This window comes from Triticum urartu, chromosome 1A (genome assembly GCF_056163025.1).
Source record: "Triticum urartu cultivar PI428250 chromosome 1A, HENAU_Tu73, whole genome shotgun sequence".
Lineage (NCBI taxonomy): Eukaryota > Viridiplantae > Streptophyta > Magnoliopsida > Poales > Poaceae > Triticum > Triticum urartu.
Window position 1 is genome coordinate 82,187,594 of NC_141873.1, and position 15,694 is coordinate 82,203,287.

Here is a 15,694-nt window from a genome sequence, read left to right on the forward strand (position 1 = left end):
AATTATGACATATAAATTCAGGCTCATCATCAAAATTGATGCTTCAAAAGGGTTATCCATTTTGGATTTTCTCAAAGGCTATCAGCCGCCGGGTTATAAAAATTCTGGCTTACATGAATGCGCATTAAGTCGCCATCGGCCAAGAGTCGTCGAGTATTTAAACTCCGGATTTACTTATCAACTGGTAAGACATTCATATCTTTCATAGCCAAAATTGGCTGGATTTTCATGATGATATTGAATGGTTGAGGTTTTTAAACCAGATTATATTATTCAAATCTTCAAATAGCCAAACATGGCTGGATTTTTTATGGTTATCAATAACCAGTATTATGATTGAGGTTTTTAGAGTCGCTTTAAGCGCAATGGCTATTATCTTATAAATAGATATAATTTATTCTACAATTAAAGGAATAGTCCCGAATCGCTGCAGGCTTACGACCCGGCACTTGGGGCTACATTATTCAAGTTGAGATTACATCAAATATGCAAGTCTCATGTCGCTGCAAGCATGCACCATGACACTTGGGGGCTAATGCAAAGTCATTGTTTGCTCACTTATTAAAGACCCGACTCATCACATCATAATGAGCCGGCCCTTGGGGGCTACCAATTGCTCCTGTCAACAAATCAAGGTACACGGATTTTCATCTATTATTGAAGGATCCACTGCTCAGTTGGTAAAACACAAGGCTCTTAACCTTGTGGACGTGGGTTGAAGCCCCATGATGGGGGTTACATCGTATGATGTTATTTTCATTGAATATATCAAAGTCCCAGCTCAATATTATCTTATTGAGCCGGCCCTTGGGGGCTACACATTGCTGCTCAAGTTTACATGATCATATTTACAAAGTCCCTGCTCATTATTGCATAATGACCCGGCCCTTGGGGGCTACACTGGTTGAAGTTTTTATAAGCATTTACAAGTCCCAGGTTGCTGCAAGCATGACAACCCGGCACTTGGGGGCTACATATATGGAGTATTCAGTTTATATGATTGAAATGAACAAACCGGATTTCTTCAAGGTTGAAACACTTATTGGAGCAAGTCTTAAGTTATCACTATGTTCTCCTGTTAAGACTTGGGGGCTACATGTATTATGCATATAAAGGAGGAACATCTTCAGTTTATCAATTTTGAGCAAATCACGAAGATCAATTACATGACCCGGTGTCGACAACAATTATGACCCGGTGCCATCAATATTTATAAACCGACAATTTTGGTAATATTAAACCGGCAAGTTTTACATCTTCAAACCGGCTGAATAACAAATAAGTATTTCAAGACCCATATTTCTTAAACCGGCGCTTTGGAAGCCGACTCAAGTGGATTATTCTTCATAATATTTCTCTGTGAGAAACCAATGTCAGCAAATTGATTATGAAGCTGGCTTGTTAACCCGGATTTTCTAGAAGGAGGAAATGACAAGGACTTAAGGATGATTAGGTGCCGGTTTACAAGAATTCTTAATCCGGAGCACGACCTGTCAAATTTGTTCTTGTATTTATTTTGCAACATAAGTTTACCATGGATAAATCCAAGCTAAACTTGGGGGCTAATGTCGGGGATATACCCCATGGTGTAAACCGTCGGAAGTATAACCCGGCCGGACTTGGCGGTTTACTTGAGACCCGGCTGAGACTTGACGATTCACGGGCGACCTGTTTGGACCTGGCGGTTTATGATTCCCTGGTAACCCGGCGGGCGGGACAGACGGTGACAAGGCCCAAGGCCCAAAAGGCCGGCTCATGTTATGGTGGGCCGGTTTAAGAGGAAAGGCGTGAGGAATATTTGTCTTACAAGGAGTTAAGACCTGCACTTGTATCCGGTTTGTATTAGAGATAGACTAGTCCTAATCCTAATAGGACTCCACATGTAACCCGCCCCTTCAACATATATAAGGAGGGGCAGGGCTCCCCAAAGAGGGACAAGCAAGAGAAAACAATCTTAGGGCTAGACACAAAGAGGAGAGCCGGTTTACGGCGACTCCCTTGTGATGATAATGAGACCTAGCCTCAAACAACATGTAGGGTTGTTACCGGATGATGTTTCCCGGGGCCCGAAGCTGTCTAAATCCTTGTCTTGTGTTGCGTCTCTCGATTCTGCTCAACCCCTCTCAAGCTACTACAAAGAAGCGTTGGCCTCAAGACTAAGTCCTGACACTAAGGACATCTGCCGTGACAATTCCACGAGAAGCATCATGAAACAACCTCTACAATCTTGGTGTAATTAGAAAATGTCTCAGAACATTATGAGGAATCCTCTTCACAGCATCGCCATCTTTCCATCTTGATGATTTGCATTTCGGGCATTCACTTAAGTTGGCATAATCCTTCTAGAACAGAACACAATTATTCTTACAAACATGGATCATATCATATCCAATTCCAACTGCACGAAGGAAATTCTTCATTTTACTGTAGGTGTGTGGCAGCTCAGACGTTTCTGGGAAAGATTCACGGAAAGCAGCCAACATCGCATCGAATGATTTGTTGGTCATCCGCTCAGATGTCTTCACCTGAAGAAAGGTGACCATAGCTGAGAATACTGATAGCTTATTTCCTGGGTTGACAGCAACGTTGCATTGTTCCAACATGCGGGCCCATCGTTTTTCTTCTACAGGTGAAAGTTCACGGAATGCACGAGCATTTCATAGCATTGTTTCAATGTTGGTCAAACTCACTGGCTCCGCCACCACCACCTCCTCCTCCTCTTCCACCTGAGCATCAGGTAGATCAAGATGGTGATCTGCTGCTTCCACGTAGTCAATAACATTGACGTTCACAGCTTCACCATGATGAACCCACCTAGTATATGTGACCGACATCCCATACAAGTGTAGATGATTTTACATAGTTGACTGGGGTCTTGTAACTGAATTCATACAACTGCTACACGGGCAGAGCACATCTGATTTCGGACCACCGTACTCAGCTCTGATAAAGTTCATGAAGTTTTCAACCCCCTCGACATATGCAGCGGAGAATCTTTGAGCAGAAGTTATCCAAGTCCTGTCCATCTGTTAGACATACAAATTAGTCCTTCTACTAGATATTACAGGAAAAACATATATGCTTTTTTATGAAGTCCAGAAAAAACCCTAGGTCGATGTCTAAAGCTATGACAAGATATTTGTACGAGCAGATCTAAGTAACGAAATATATGTAAAGCTAATTCAGCAAACAGATTTGAGTGCCAAATTATGGCAGGCTGTTTCAGCAGTCAATGAGGCCGAGCACACATCCATCGAACTATCGAAGGCCATCGCAGCAACAAAGATCGAGTATAAAGCGGTTTAGAGCTATTTCAGCTAACAGATTGGCTACTAGACCATGGCAATCTACGTCACAATCAATATATGGCAGGATATTTTAGCAACTAATCGGCCTTGGCATGCCATTTCAGCTAAGCAGATTGAGTGCAGAACAGGGCAAGGAAGCTTCTTAAGTAGAGCATATTGACAGTAAACTACTTCGGCAAACAGTGAGATTAACAGCATCTATCAGCTAACATTCAGCGCTACACCGACATGAACGGGGCCTCAGTCTAGAATGCGCGTACCGTGGGAGAAACTGACCACCGTGCATTTCCACACGAACGTCACCAGCGGTGGCGACACTGACCGCCGTGCACCTCCACAAGAATGTAGCTAGAGGTGGCGGCGCGGCTAGAGGACGACAGTCTACGAGAGCGTACTGTGGGAGTGATAGGATCGCCGAACCGTGGCACCGACGTATCGGCGTGGCGGGGAGGGTGGCTTTGGCGGAGCGAATGGAGTGGAGGGGAACAGGGGGGAGGGAGTTTGGGGAATATTATTGGCTAGTTGGCCGAAGGGCGGTTGAATCGGATTTGGGGGGAATTTTTGGGTGTGTGGGGGGGAGGATTTTCGTGCGGTGGGTGGGGGGAGTTTGGCGCATGGTCGGTTTCTCCAAGTGTAGTCCCACGTGTCAGTGAAGAGGCAAGCCGAAGCACGTTCCGTTTGTGTGAGCCGTGTGCAGGACCGAACGTGTGTGGGGTGCAATGCGACCGCGACAGGAGTGATGTGAGTGTACTACATTTTTTCCTTTCAAACTAGGTGCTTCGCCCCCTCAAAAAAATCTGTTGCTTCGCGTGATCCATCGATACTACTACTAGTAATCCGGTAATCCAAACTAAAATGGTGCGACCGGGTCTTTTCCCGCGCGATATGCTGGGAGGTTGGCTTAGTTGGGTTTTTTAGGACAAGTAATGCTACACCTACGTAATCCCAGTTACGTAATTAATGTAATGTGAAACGTGTGAGCTGTTGATTGTAGATTGGGGGAGGGAGGGGCCCACCACCATGAAAATCAGGGGAGGAGAGAGGGAGGCAATTTACGTTAACCCTTTCGTAGGTTCCCGTAGATGTAGAAAGATGTGTCCGATCCTGCAGTATAGGCCGTCCGATCTATATCTAACGGATAGGAAGGAAACTATGAAAATTTACCCACACTCCTCTCCACATTTGCAGATAAGGCTTTCCCTCATTCATCCTTTTCTCCCACACGATCTTGATCTTCCGTGCAACGCATGGGCATCTTACTAGTACTCCTACAATATGTATATTATTGTGAAAGTTCATATACACCGGCCGAGATTAATGCAAACACGGCAGATTTTCATTACATTTCGAACTTTTATAGGACAAAAAAATAAAAGAAACCCGACCCTAAACCTATTCTACGGCGGCGACCGACGTCCTCCATCTGTGATCTCCATGTACGGGGGCGGGGTTCAATACCCATGAAGTGAAGGTGCGGTCTCCGGTGAGGAAAAGTAGAACACGGGAGACAGACCGGCCAGTTGGCACACCAAGCCCTACTCATCCTCGGAGGAGTCCCCGACCTCGGCGGTGCCGGACGTTGGACGGCGGCAAGTAGGATGCGTGGCTGACGGTGCTCCCGTCGTCGGCCGCCAACGTGGCCACCGCTTGTGCGGCGACTTGAGCGAGGGCGGCGACCTCGAGCTCCATCCCCGAAGACAAGCTCTCCCGCAGAGCGTTCGCGCTTGCGGTCATGGCGGATGTGGTTCCAGGTAGGAGGATGATGCGCTATGGTGTGGAGGTTAGCTGGGCGTTGTCGCTTTAAGTAGCGCATTCAGGTGAGGCCAAGCGTCCGGGTGCGTCATTAAGTCGTCGGAGTTGGTTCCGCCGGCTGGGAACGCACCGCGCGACGGCGCGAGGGACGAGGGTTTTGGTGTGCCAGGGTAGTCAGCTGCGGTCATGGCAACGTTGGAGATGCCCTTTGCTCACATGCGATCCCCGCATGTCATTGGAAAAGCAAGACGACCCGGCATGCTCTCAGGTCCAGAGGATGCAGTTGGCCGCGCTACACCACTCCGCGGACGCGTCACGGCGCCCCGTGAATCCTCGACGAGCGGGGTGTTGGGGTGTGTTTGGATTGTGGCCAAAGTGCACCTTGCCAAAATTTTGGTCATGACCAAAAGATTGGTCTTTGTTTGGATGGTTGCCATTTTTTGGCATGCCAATGAACTCTAGCCAACTCTAGTTCATTTTTCTTGCCAATGTCGGCCAAATCATGGGCAACCAATACCTCAACCAAAATTTTGGTCATGACCCAAAGATTGGTCTTTGTTTGGATGGTTGCCATTTCTTTGGCATGCCAATGAACTCTAGCCAACTCAAGTTCATTTTTCTTGCCAATGTCGGCCAAATCATGGGCAACCAATACCTCAACCAAAATTTTGGCTACCCAATGCTTTGATGGGGCAACCTTGGGCACAAACCAAACATACCGTTGGTCGTGCCACAACACTAACACCACCCTTGGCAAACTGAAACTGACCGTGTCTAGCGACGATATGAGTGTGTCGCTCAACGCGGTCGCCGTGTCCAGAGGCGGTGCTGGAGCTGCGCCCCGTTGTTGGCCCCAACGACCCACATGAACGGTTGTCGATGGCGAGGAGGTCATGGGCCAGCTCCTCCATTGGACTAATCTGCGCTATGTCGTCCCGACGGGTGTGCCCCACATGTCTGTTTCCCTGTTTTCCCGGCCATATTCGAGCGTCAGTGCTCCGCGTTGCGCATTAGGCCTTTCACTATGTAGGCCAAGCGAGACAACTTATTGATTATTTGAGCCGTTCAAGTATAATCATGTGGCGTTTGCTTATTTCTCATTCCTCTCCAACCCTCTTCTCCATCGATCATGTCTCCCTCCAGTCGAGTCCATCCTCCCGCATGCCTCATTTGAACATTCCGCCGAGTATCATTCGCATGTACCCACCCTAGTCCTCTTTCAATAGATCTCCAGACCCTGAGATGAAATCGAGAGGGAACGAGTGGGGGCACGTGATACCTAAGGCGGATTCAAAATTTTGAACCGGTGATCATAGCATCCGCAAATCATATATGAAGGGTATTCAATGTTCGTTTCGTTTTTGAACGTACAATATACTCCCTCCTATACTTTCTAGTTTACATATAAGTTTTATGTGTAGTCAAAGTATATCTACTTTGATCAAAAAGGTATCAACATTCAACAACGCCCAATCAATATTGTTAGATTCATATGTACTCCTAGATTTGTACTCGAGATGGTTTCCAATTTGACTATTGACAAGATTAATAGTACATGAGATGTATAATGTGAAAATTATATCATTGGAAACTCCTTTCACATACGAATTTGACCGTATGCTTTGTGTAAGTTGCATGTCATATATTATTACTCTAACATTTGGTCAAAGTTAGCCTCGAAAAACGCATTAGACCCTGTATGCTTTGTGTAAGTTGCATGTCATACATTATTACTCTAACATTTGTGTAAGTTGCATGTCATATATTATTACTCTAACATTTGGTCAAAGTAGTATAGTGGAAGTGGATCCTCTGACGTAGGTATCCCTGCCTTACCCTCCCTTTCGGTCACTTACTGGCGGACCCCATGCTTGCTAGGCCCCGCATGTCAGTTACTCAATGGGTTCGGCCACGTCAGGGGATCCTCATCCGTAGTGTACTCCCTTTGTTTTTATTTACTCTGCATAAAATGGAGGGAGTGGTGGTATAATAAATGACGCGGGCGGGGGAGGGGGAGGGACGTCGGTTTGCTCTCAACTGCGGTCCCACAAGCGAGCGAAAACGCAAGACGAAGCGCATTCCATTCGGTGAGCGACATGGAGGGTCCAGCGTGTTGGGCTGCAATGCGAACACGACAAGAGCGATGTATAGTCAAAACCGATTGACCGGTCGTCATCGGAACCACTATTCACACCAGAACCTTCGCTGCTCGGCCTACGCCAGCCATTGCCCTAAAACCACACCAAATCTCCAGCCCATTCCCATACCTTTCGATCCCCTAGCGCGCATCAAGCGTCCCCTAGTTCACCGGAAAGCCATGGTGCACTGCAAGATCACTTACTACAAGATGCTGACGCTGGAGCGCCGCGCAGAAATCACGGCGGCGGCGGCGCCACAGACCTCCATTCCCAAGCTCGCTTTGCGGCGGGCCAATCCCCGAGTTCTCTGGAGCCAAGCTACGAGGAGGAGGAAGCCGATCCAATGTTCATGGCAGAGGTCGCGGCGCAGAAGGCCCCCGATGGGTATGAGACAATGGACGTCGACTTCGTGCCGGCGTCCGAGTCCCCCATGGTGCAGGCGGACCAGCGGTACAACATGGCGATACTAAAGGAGGACCGGGAGGCAGAGGCTCAACTCGACGCGGAGCGCGCGCATGCCGCTGCCATCGAGGCTCTCCTGCAGGTGGAACTGGATGTCGTGGATGTGAACTGGACGGTGGAGGCTCAACTTGAGGCAGAGCGCGCGGATGCCGCTGCCATCGAGGCCCTCCTGCAGGCGAAACCGGACGTCCTGGACTTGAACCGGGTGGCAGAGGATCGACTCGACGCAGAGCGCGCGGATGCCGCTGCCATCGAGGCCCTCCTGCAGGCGGAACCGGACGTCCTCGACTTGAACCGGGATGTGCTCTCGTCCGTGCAGAGTGCCCGCACGCTCCGCTTGAACGAGTATCTGGAGGCCGAGGACAACCACGGTGCGGAGACACACGTCGGCAGCGAAGGCTGGTTCGCGCCGGCAGCCAAAGACGACGAGGTCGTCTCTTTCCGCGAGCAGTGATAGTTTTTCTTTATGTTGTTGTTTTCATGGATCTTTTGCTGTGTAAAACATATATTTTTTATGCAAGTCGCCTGACTTGGGTCAGTCTACCATTTCAGGCGGTTGGATGAATATCCTACGTCTCCTAACCCTTCTTTCCTTCTTCCTCGCCTCTTCTTCTTCCCCAATAGACCACCACACGGGCCGTACGGATACTCCCCAACATGCGGTTGGATAAACATACTCTATGAACAAAAATTATGTGTCAGCGATAGGATGGCTGAGTTTGGTGTGTTCACATGCGACAGCACATGCCAGTGAGGGTGCGTTCCCTTGGTTTGGTTTGTGGCGTGCAGGAGCGACCGTGTGAGGGTACGGTGTGACCGCGGCGTGCAGGAGCGACCGCGATAGCCGTGCGCAAGTGTACCTCCTTCTCATTTTGAAAACTTTAGGCCTTGGAAAAAATGTGTGGCGAAGTTTGGCAATGCAAGGCCTAGACCCAAACAGGATAAGTACGTACGTACTAGGAGTACTAGTGTTAAAAAAGAAAGGCTGGGTTTTCCTTCGCGGGATTTAATCGATACAAATCCTCGTTTCACATGTCAATTAATGCGTATTTTTTTCTCCAAAGACCAAAGAGCTAACCATCTCACTCCTCATCGCTTGATTAATCCAGCGCCATGCAAACCAACCTTCTCACTTTCGCATGCATGCATGGGATATTAATGTCCTTGGTTGCTAACCCCATCAATTTTTCCTCGATTAGTGTTACTGGCCCTTTGCAAATTGTAATTTTGATATACTGGCCTTGTGTACAAAAAAATGGAGGTAGTAACTATATTTGACTTCCTTCCCCATTGCAGTGACGTCGACGATTTTTTTGGGTGGTTTGGCGAAGTGCGTTCGACGGAGAACACCATTGAGGGAGACCACGGTAAGTCGTTCGCAAGTGCCGCCTGCAAGCTGAGACAACCGCCTTATTTGCATCCAGGAAGTCCTTTATTAGTACTACTATAACTAATGCGGTGAGATGGCTTCTCGAAGAAGACGATGGAGAAGCGGAGTCAGCGAAGAGTGAAATGATGGTTGCTTCGTCTGTGCTTTTGTGATTTGACGCCTCACTGCTTTGTGATTTGTGATAGAAGGGACAGGGGAGTAGACTCTGTGCTCTATACTGTACTACATGCGTCCAAGCATGGGAGAAAGGGGAGAGACGTTGCATTTTTCTATTCCTTCAATCAATCAATCAGGGAGCTTCGGTTCCATCTTTTTGGCTTTGGTAACACCGTCCACAATGGTTCCTACGATGCCAAAAGCTATTTTCACATTTGGCTACACATTGTGGATGCCCTTAACCGTACCACTTGGTTATGCTCCTGTGTGCTATCTATACAAATCTCAATTATATTGATCTAAAAAATTATAGAATCGAGATTAGTAAAAAGGAGGTGATTTTCCCGCGCGGATGGCAGGGGAGGTTTCCTATTTGAGCTATGGTACATCCACGTAATGGTTTACATAAAGTTACGAACTGATGTGATGTGGGACTATTTGATTGGATTAAAGGAGAGGATTAGGCCCACCCCACCTAAAAATCAGGGGGGCATATATAGATTAGATGGAAAGTATACGTAGCAGCTACGTAGCTCTTTGTAAGTCTAGGATTAGGCTTCTTATTTTCGGAGGATGTTGTCCTGGCGGTTTGCTAACATGCGGTCCCACGTGTCAGTGCTTTACCAAGCCGATCCGCGTCCCACACGAGGCAGAACAACGACAGAAGCAACACGTGGTTAAGTTGAAGAAGATGAGGGAGAAGCGGATTCAGCAACGAGTGAAAATGACGGTTGCTTCGTCCCTCCAACTTAATTGCGGGAAATGTGAAGCTTTGTGATTTGACGCCTCATTGCTCATTACTATGCCAGCGCCATGACTGGGGTGCTTCACCCCGGCTGCTCTGCACTGTATTCCGGTATGGCACGTGGACCCGGTAGCTTGATGTCCCACATGTCGGCGAAAGGGACTAGAATATTTATGAAAGCGAGCGCTCCACTCTTACGACGGAGGAGTAGACGACACGACGGCCCAGTGAACTGTCACTTGTACTGTATACTACTATAGTTTTGTTGTTTCGCACGATCCATCAATACAAACCCGATTAAACAGGAAAGGGCGGGATTTTTCCCGCGCGGTAGATGATACTGGCCATACATTTCAAAGGCAATTTTAATGTATGCAAACTGAATAATTATAAGTAACAATATGATATCTAGTAAAACTAAAAACACATGATTTATTGTGTTAGAGTGTAGTAGTAGTGCTGTATTGCATAGTTGTTAGATGTAACATGCGAGAATGTGTAGAGATGTAGTTTTGGAGGGCCTACAGAGAGAAAAGCGTAATACGGTCACCGAACTTCAGAATAAGCTGATTACGATCACTATATACGTTTTGCGGTGATTATACGGTCACTTGCTCATAGCTCAGCATCGGATTGCACTCTGTTGACCGGCCAAATAGTCTGCGTGGCGCCATGTTGACTAGTTAAATTGACCATGTTCGTTGTGGGTCCGACCTGTTAGTTCGCATAGGCAAAAGGTCAGATAAACACAAACTTACACAGGCGCGACAAGGCTCCAACCCGTGCGCGGGAATCACCTGGTTGTGTATGTGTCTGTCAGGGCCTGATGTGTGCGCATGCACGTGTAGGTTGAGCACTTGAGCATGAGAGTGTGTGTTGGTCGTGTGGTGTACTGGTGTGTGCATGCATGCTCGCGTGTGTGCGCGTGAGTGTTGCGTGCGTGCATGCGTGGTTGCGTGTGTACGTGTGAGTGTTGCGTGCGTGGGTGGGTGCATGTGTTTGTGTGAGTGTTGTGTGGATGCAGTTTGTGTGCATGCGTGCATGTGTGTATAATCACCACACCAACTCCTGTGTGTTAAAACAGACGGCTCAGCATACCAATACAAGGCCACCTTGTCCGTTGTGCCCGCGGTCATGACTTCGAACCACCGTCCAAATATTTTTTTGTCGTTTGTTTTCATTCTTACTAGTAAGATGCCCGTGCGTTGCATGTAACATCAAGATGCATTTGTATGACTTGTTTATCTTTTGAGATAACAGGATGAATGAGGGAAGGCCTTATTTGCAAATGTGGAGAGGTGTGTGGGTACCTTTTTGCAAAATTTCCATAGTTTCTTTCCTATCCGTCAGATATAAATCGGACGGCCTATATTGCAGGATGGCAGGCACACCATCATCACCAACTCTATTTTTTATAAGAGTGTATTTTATGTATTTTATAAGAGTGTAGATGTAGAGTAGATACAAGTCGACAGGTGGGCACGATGGTAGTGAGATAATGTGATGCAACACTAGAGGTGCCACATGGAGCGTTTAACTGGTCAGTTAGTCATGTCATGAGCAAATACAGAGTTGTACGGTGAGCTCGTGACTGCATAATAACCACTAAATGTAAATGGTGACCGTAATGATTGAATTCTGAAGTCCAATGTACTTATCGTGCTTTCGCTTCAAATACAATGATCGTCATTGCATATATCGCGAGAGAAAGATGAAACATGCGTGAATTTTCTGGGGGCTTACTTTTAGAGGACCTCGAGATAGTTTTGTGTGCATATGTGAAAGGGGCGTACAGGGGGGTGTATGCGATGGAGAGAGAGATGCTCTTCGTTTCTCTTTATTATGACTAACTTTGTATATAGTATAAAAATATACAAATTCACAGTGCGGAATAAATATCATTGTGGGCACCATGCAATGCAAATTAGCGTTCGTACTCCTCCATATAACTTTGTAATGTTGTATATATGTAGAAACTCCAAAATAATTTTTTGGCCACACTTTATTCAAAAGGAATGTTGTATGCAAAATAAACGTGAAGAGAGGGCTTTTTAGATCAATGGGGTACGTGATGTAACATGTGTGAATGTGTAGTTGATGCATTTGGCGGGGCCTAGAGAGGTATGTGTGTGTATTATGTATTTGAGAGAGGCATGGATAGAGGGGCCGACAGGGGGGGAGAGATAGCACGAGAAATGAGAGTGGTCTAGAGAGAGAGACGAATATGACATCATGACAAGAGATTCCATTCCCTTGAGTGTGTATATGCAAGGGGGGACGGAATAGAGGCACCAGGAGAAATTTTCTGTGTGTGTGGTGTTTGTGTTGGTATGTGTGGGTGTGAGAAGATAATGAGACATGGGGGCAGAGGGTGTGTCACCACGTGAGGTCTGGTGGGTCGAGGTGAGGCCCTTCGTTCTGTTCTGTCCTGCGCCACATTGGTCGGCCCGTGATGCATTTAGGAAGACCCATGGATGACTAGTCATACAAGACAAAGATAGCAGAATTGTGAAGGACTCTGTGTCCACTGACAAAGCTGGCTAGGATTTGTAACCCTAGGTTCTCGGACTAAGGTAACCCCTTTATCTCTGATATTACTATTCATCCAACCTAACTTTAAGGGGCATCCTACAGAATGCTCTGCTAGAATCATACTCGTCGATTAGGAAGAGAGGTGTGAGACAATGCGTGAGAGATAGGCGTAAAGATAATGTGCGTACATGAGACACGTAGGCAGGTCCATGTATATAGAAAGGGTCGATGAGGATTGTGCGTGTGTATGTTTGCGAGAGGAAGAGTGCTTGTGATAAAGGTTAGTGAAAACAGTTGTAAATGGTTACGAGAGGGAGGGAGGGTTATATCTAGACCATGTGTGCGAGAAAGACACCTCGGGAGAGAGTGTGTGAGCATGTGTGAGAGACCACCGATGGAGAGTGGAACTACATGTAAAAGACTGCTCTACACATTGATTAAAGATATACATTGTATCCAAATATTAGGATGGGATCATGATATTTGCAATTCGCATAAGGAGCGGTCATTGATCCATCAGACATCTAGATTCTATCGAATTTGAGCATGTCTATGTTATTATTTGACACAATTAATCCACATAGTTAGTATTTTGAACTCCAGACAATGCATCGCTTTAGCAATCGAAAATAAACGTGAGTATAGTTCATGTTGTGTGTGTAAAGCACATTATACACACGAAAGTTACACAATGGACATTATAAATAGCTACTACCTATGAACTAGCATACATTTGAATTCAACTTAAGGTGGTTTAAAAAAATCGAATTCAACATGAAGTCCATTCAATTATTTGAATTTGATATCATGGCATTTGTAAACCATACCTAAATTATGGGGGCACCAATCTTTGCTCTGATTTTGTACATAATAGCATATGTAGTCGTGTACAAAATAGATTCAAATTTAGCTCCTCCATTCCAAAATAATCGTAGTTATAGGATTTTCAAGTGTAAAAAATTCAAAAAGAAGCGGATAATTTAATGAGGTTTTCAAACATACAAGGTCAAATATAACGTTGTATATTTAGGTCAATCCTCATAGTTCAAGAGTACTCTAAACGTGAATGCTTGTGTTTCAAAATTTCGAATGAAGCGCCAAAAGAGCCTCTACTCGCCCGAAACCGCGTGAGACCAATGTTTGGTAGTACAAGGAAATTACTTTTCTAATAACTCCGACCTGTGAAACCTACCAGCCCGATGTCCAAAGGTCTAAACTGGGGTAGGTTTGTAGCTTCATCTAGACGCCACGCAACCGCATCCGAAAAACAATATTCATACACAATGGCCGCCTAAGAACACATGCGCGCGGCCGAAATCGCTCCCGCCCACTATTGGGACACTTGGGATTACTATCCTACCCCCGACCCGTAGTAGGTCCGAAATTTAAGAGGGGGGAAAAGTTTGTACTTTCCCCAAATTTCAAACAAGCGCGTCCCAATTCTGTTCAAAAAAGCCAAAAACAAGTGCGTCCCAGACCGAAACATGGTTCCCCCCACCCGTCCGATTCCCCATTCGTACTCCATGGGCGCCAAAACTACCTCTCCACCAGCCGCGAAACCCTGGCGTCCTCCGTCCGCCACCCCATCCCACCCATCAACCGCCGCCCTCCTCCATCACGCCAGAGCCGATACCCCAACGTCGTCCTCCACCGCAACCTCAACCGCAACGCCCTCCACGGCTAGTAGTTGAAGCCGAGGCCAAGCCGTCTGTACCCGAGCCAGTTCAACTACGCCGTCCTGCGCCTCACCGCTGCTGCTCCAACTTCGCCACCCTCCACCGCACCGGAGCTGTCCCTGCTATGCCGTCCTTCGTCACCTCGGATCTGCTTCCCCTCCGCCGACATACGGCCACGGCAACACAGTCAACAATTTGGCCATGGGTTCGTCCAAGCCTGCACCCTCCAGAACATTGGTTTCCATGGTAAAAAGAAGAAAATCGGCACGACTTGTGGAGGTGACCACACCGGGAACCGAAAAAGGTACTCCTCTTCCCTTATTCGCGCAAATCTTACGTCTTTGCTTGCACGGTATTCATCCCACAGAAGACAGTAGTTGACCGCTTCTTCTTGATACTAGATGTTCCTAGTAACTCGTGATGCACAAGGTTTCTCCTCATATACTATTTCACCTTAGATAGAGGTCCGTCGCCCCCCTGAATTTCAATTTCTGGCCACTTGATTCCCAATTAATGGAAGCATTACCTGGTGTAACAGGCGCTAGTACGCCTATTACGCTGGGGAAGCAGCGCCTTGGTGTTTATCTTAGGGGCGTGTGCGGCCTAGAGCTATTGGCGCCCGATCTGGAGGTTGGCCGGGATTAAAGGGATGGCATGGGGGCGCTGGCAAGCATGGCGGTGGTGTGAGGTCGATGGGAGGGCGGGGCGGCAGAGGCAGGGGTTTGGGCCGGTGGTCGCTAGTGGTTCGAGAAAGATCGTCAACAGTGACTGGCGGGAGGTAGACGAAGGCCATCTGCCCGTTCCTTATAGATCAGACGGTTCATTAAAAAAATCGACTGACCTATTTATTTTCAGTCGACTGTTATCTTAGATATGACCACATGTGGTGGTGTGCTGGAGGAGTACCTGCATTTCCTATGCTCATATATTACAAAATCATACAGAGTAGAATCTAATTTTGTTTGCCATGCAATGTTGTAGAGCTATCATATGTCTCCTGTCATTTATTTTTCAGCCACCTGCTATCTGCTACTTTTACAGTGCACTAGTTCTGCACACACTTCACCCTTACTCTCATCGTTGTGTTTTTATGCAAGGGTATTTCAGACTCTACTGCCATGAGAGAAGCCAAAAAGAAAAGAGAGAAGTCGCTCCAGTTTGGTGTGCGGCTAGGCAAGACACGTTTCAACGCTTTAAAGGGTGTAGTGTCAGCAGATGGAGACGGGGAATGTAGCCCTGGAGTTGATGACCTCGCTCGCAATGAACCACCATCCCAGGTGCTTGCTTTAACTTTGCGGTGTCATATGTGGTTGCATGTTCCATATGGTGTCTAGCTTGTATTCGAAAGGCCGAAGTTGGTAAGATAAGGAAAGATATTTTTTTACATGAACCACCATCCCATGAGCACCAGAAGAAAAATAGCTAGTCAGGGCACTGGCCGAGCCAGTGACAAGCCCAGCAAAAATAGGCATCACCTAGAAGCCAACTAAAAAGCTGCGATGGTGGCGAAGCAGCCCGCCTCCCACCAGGCTCTC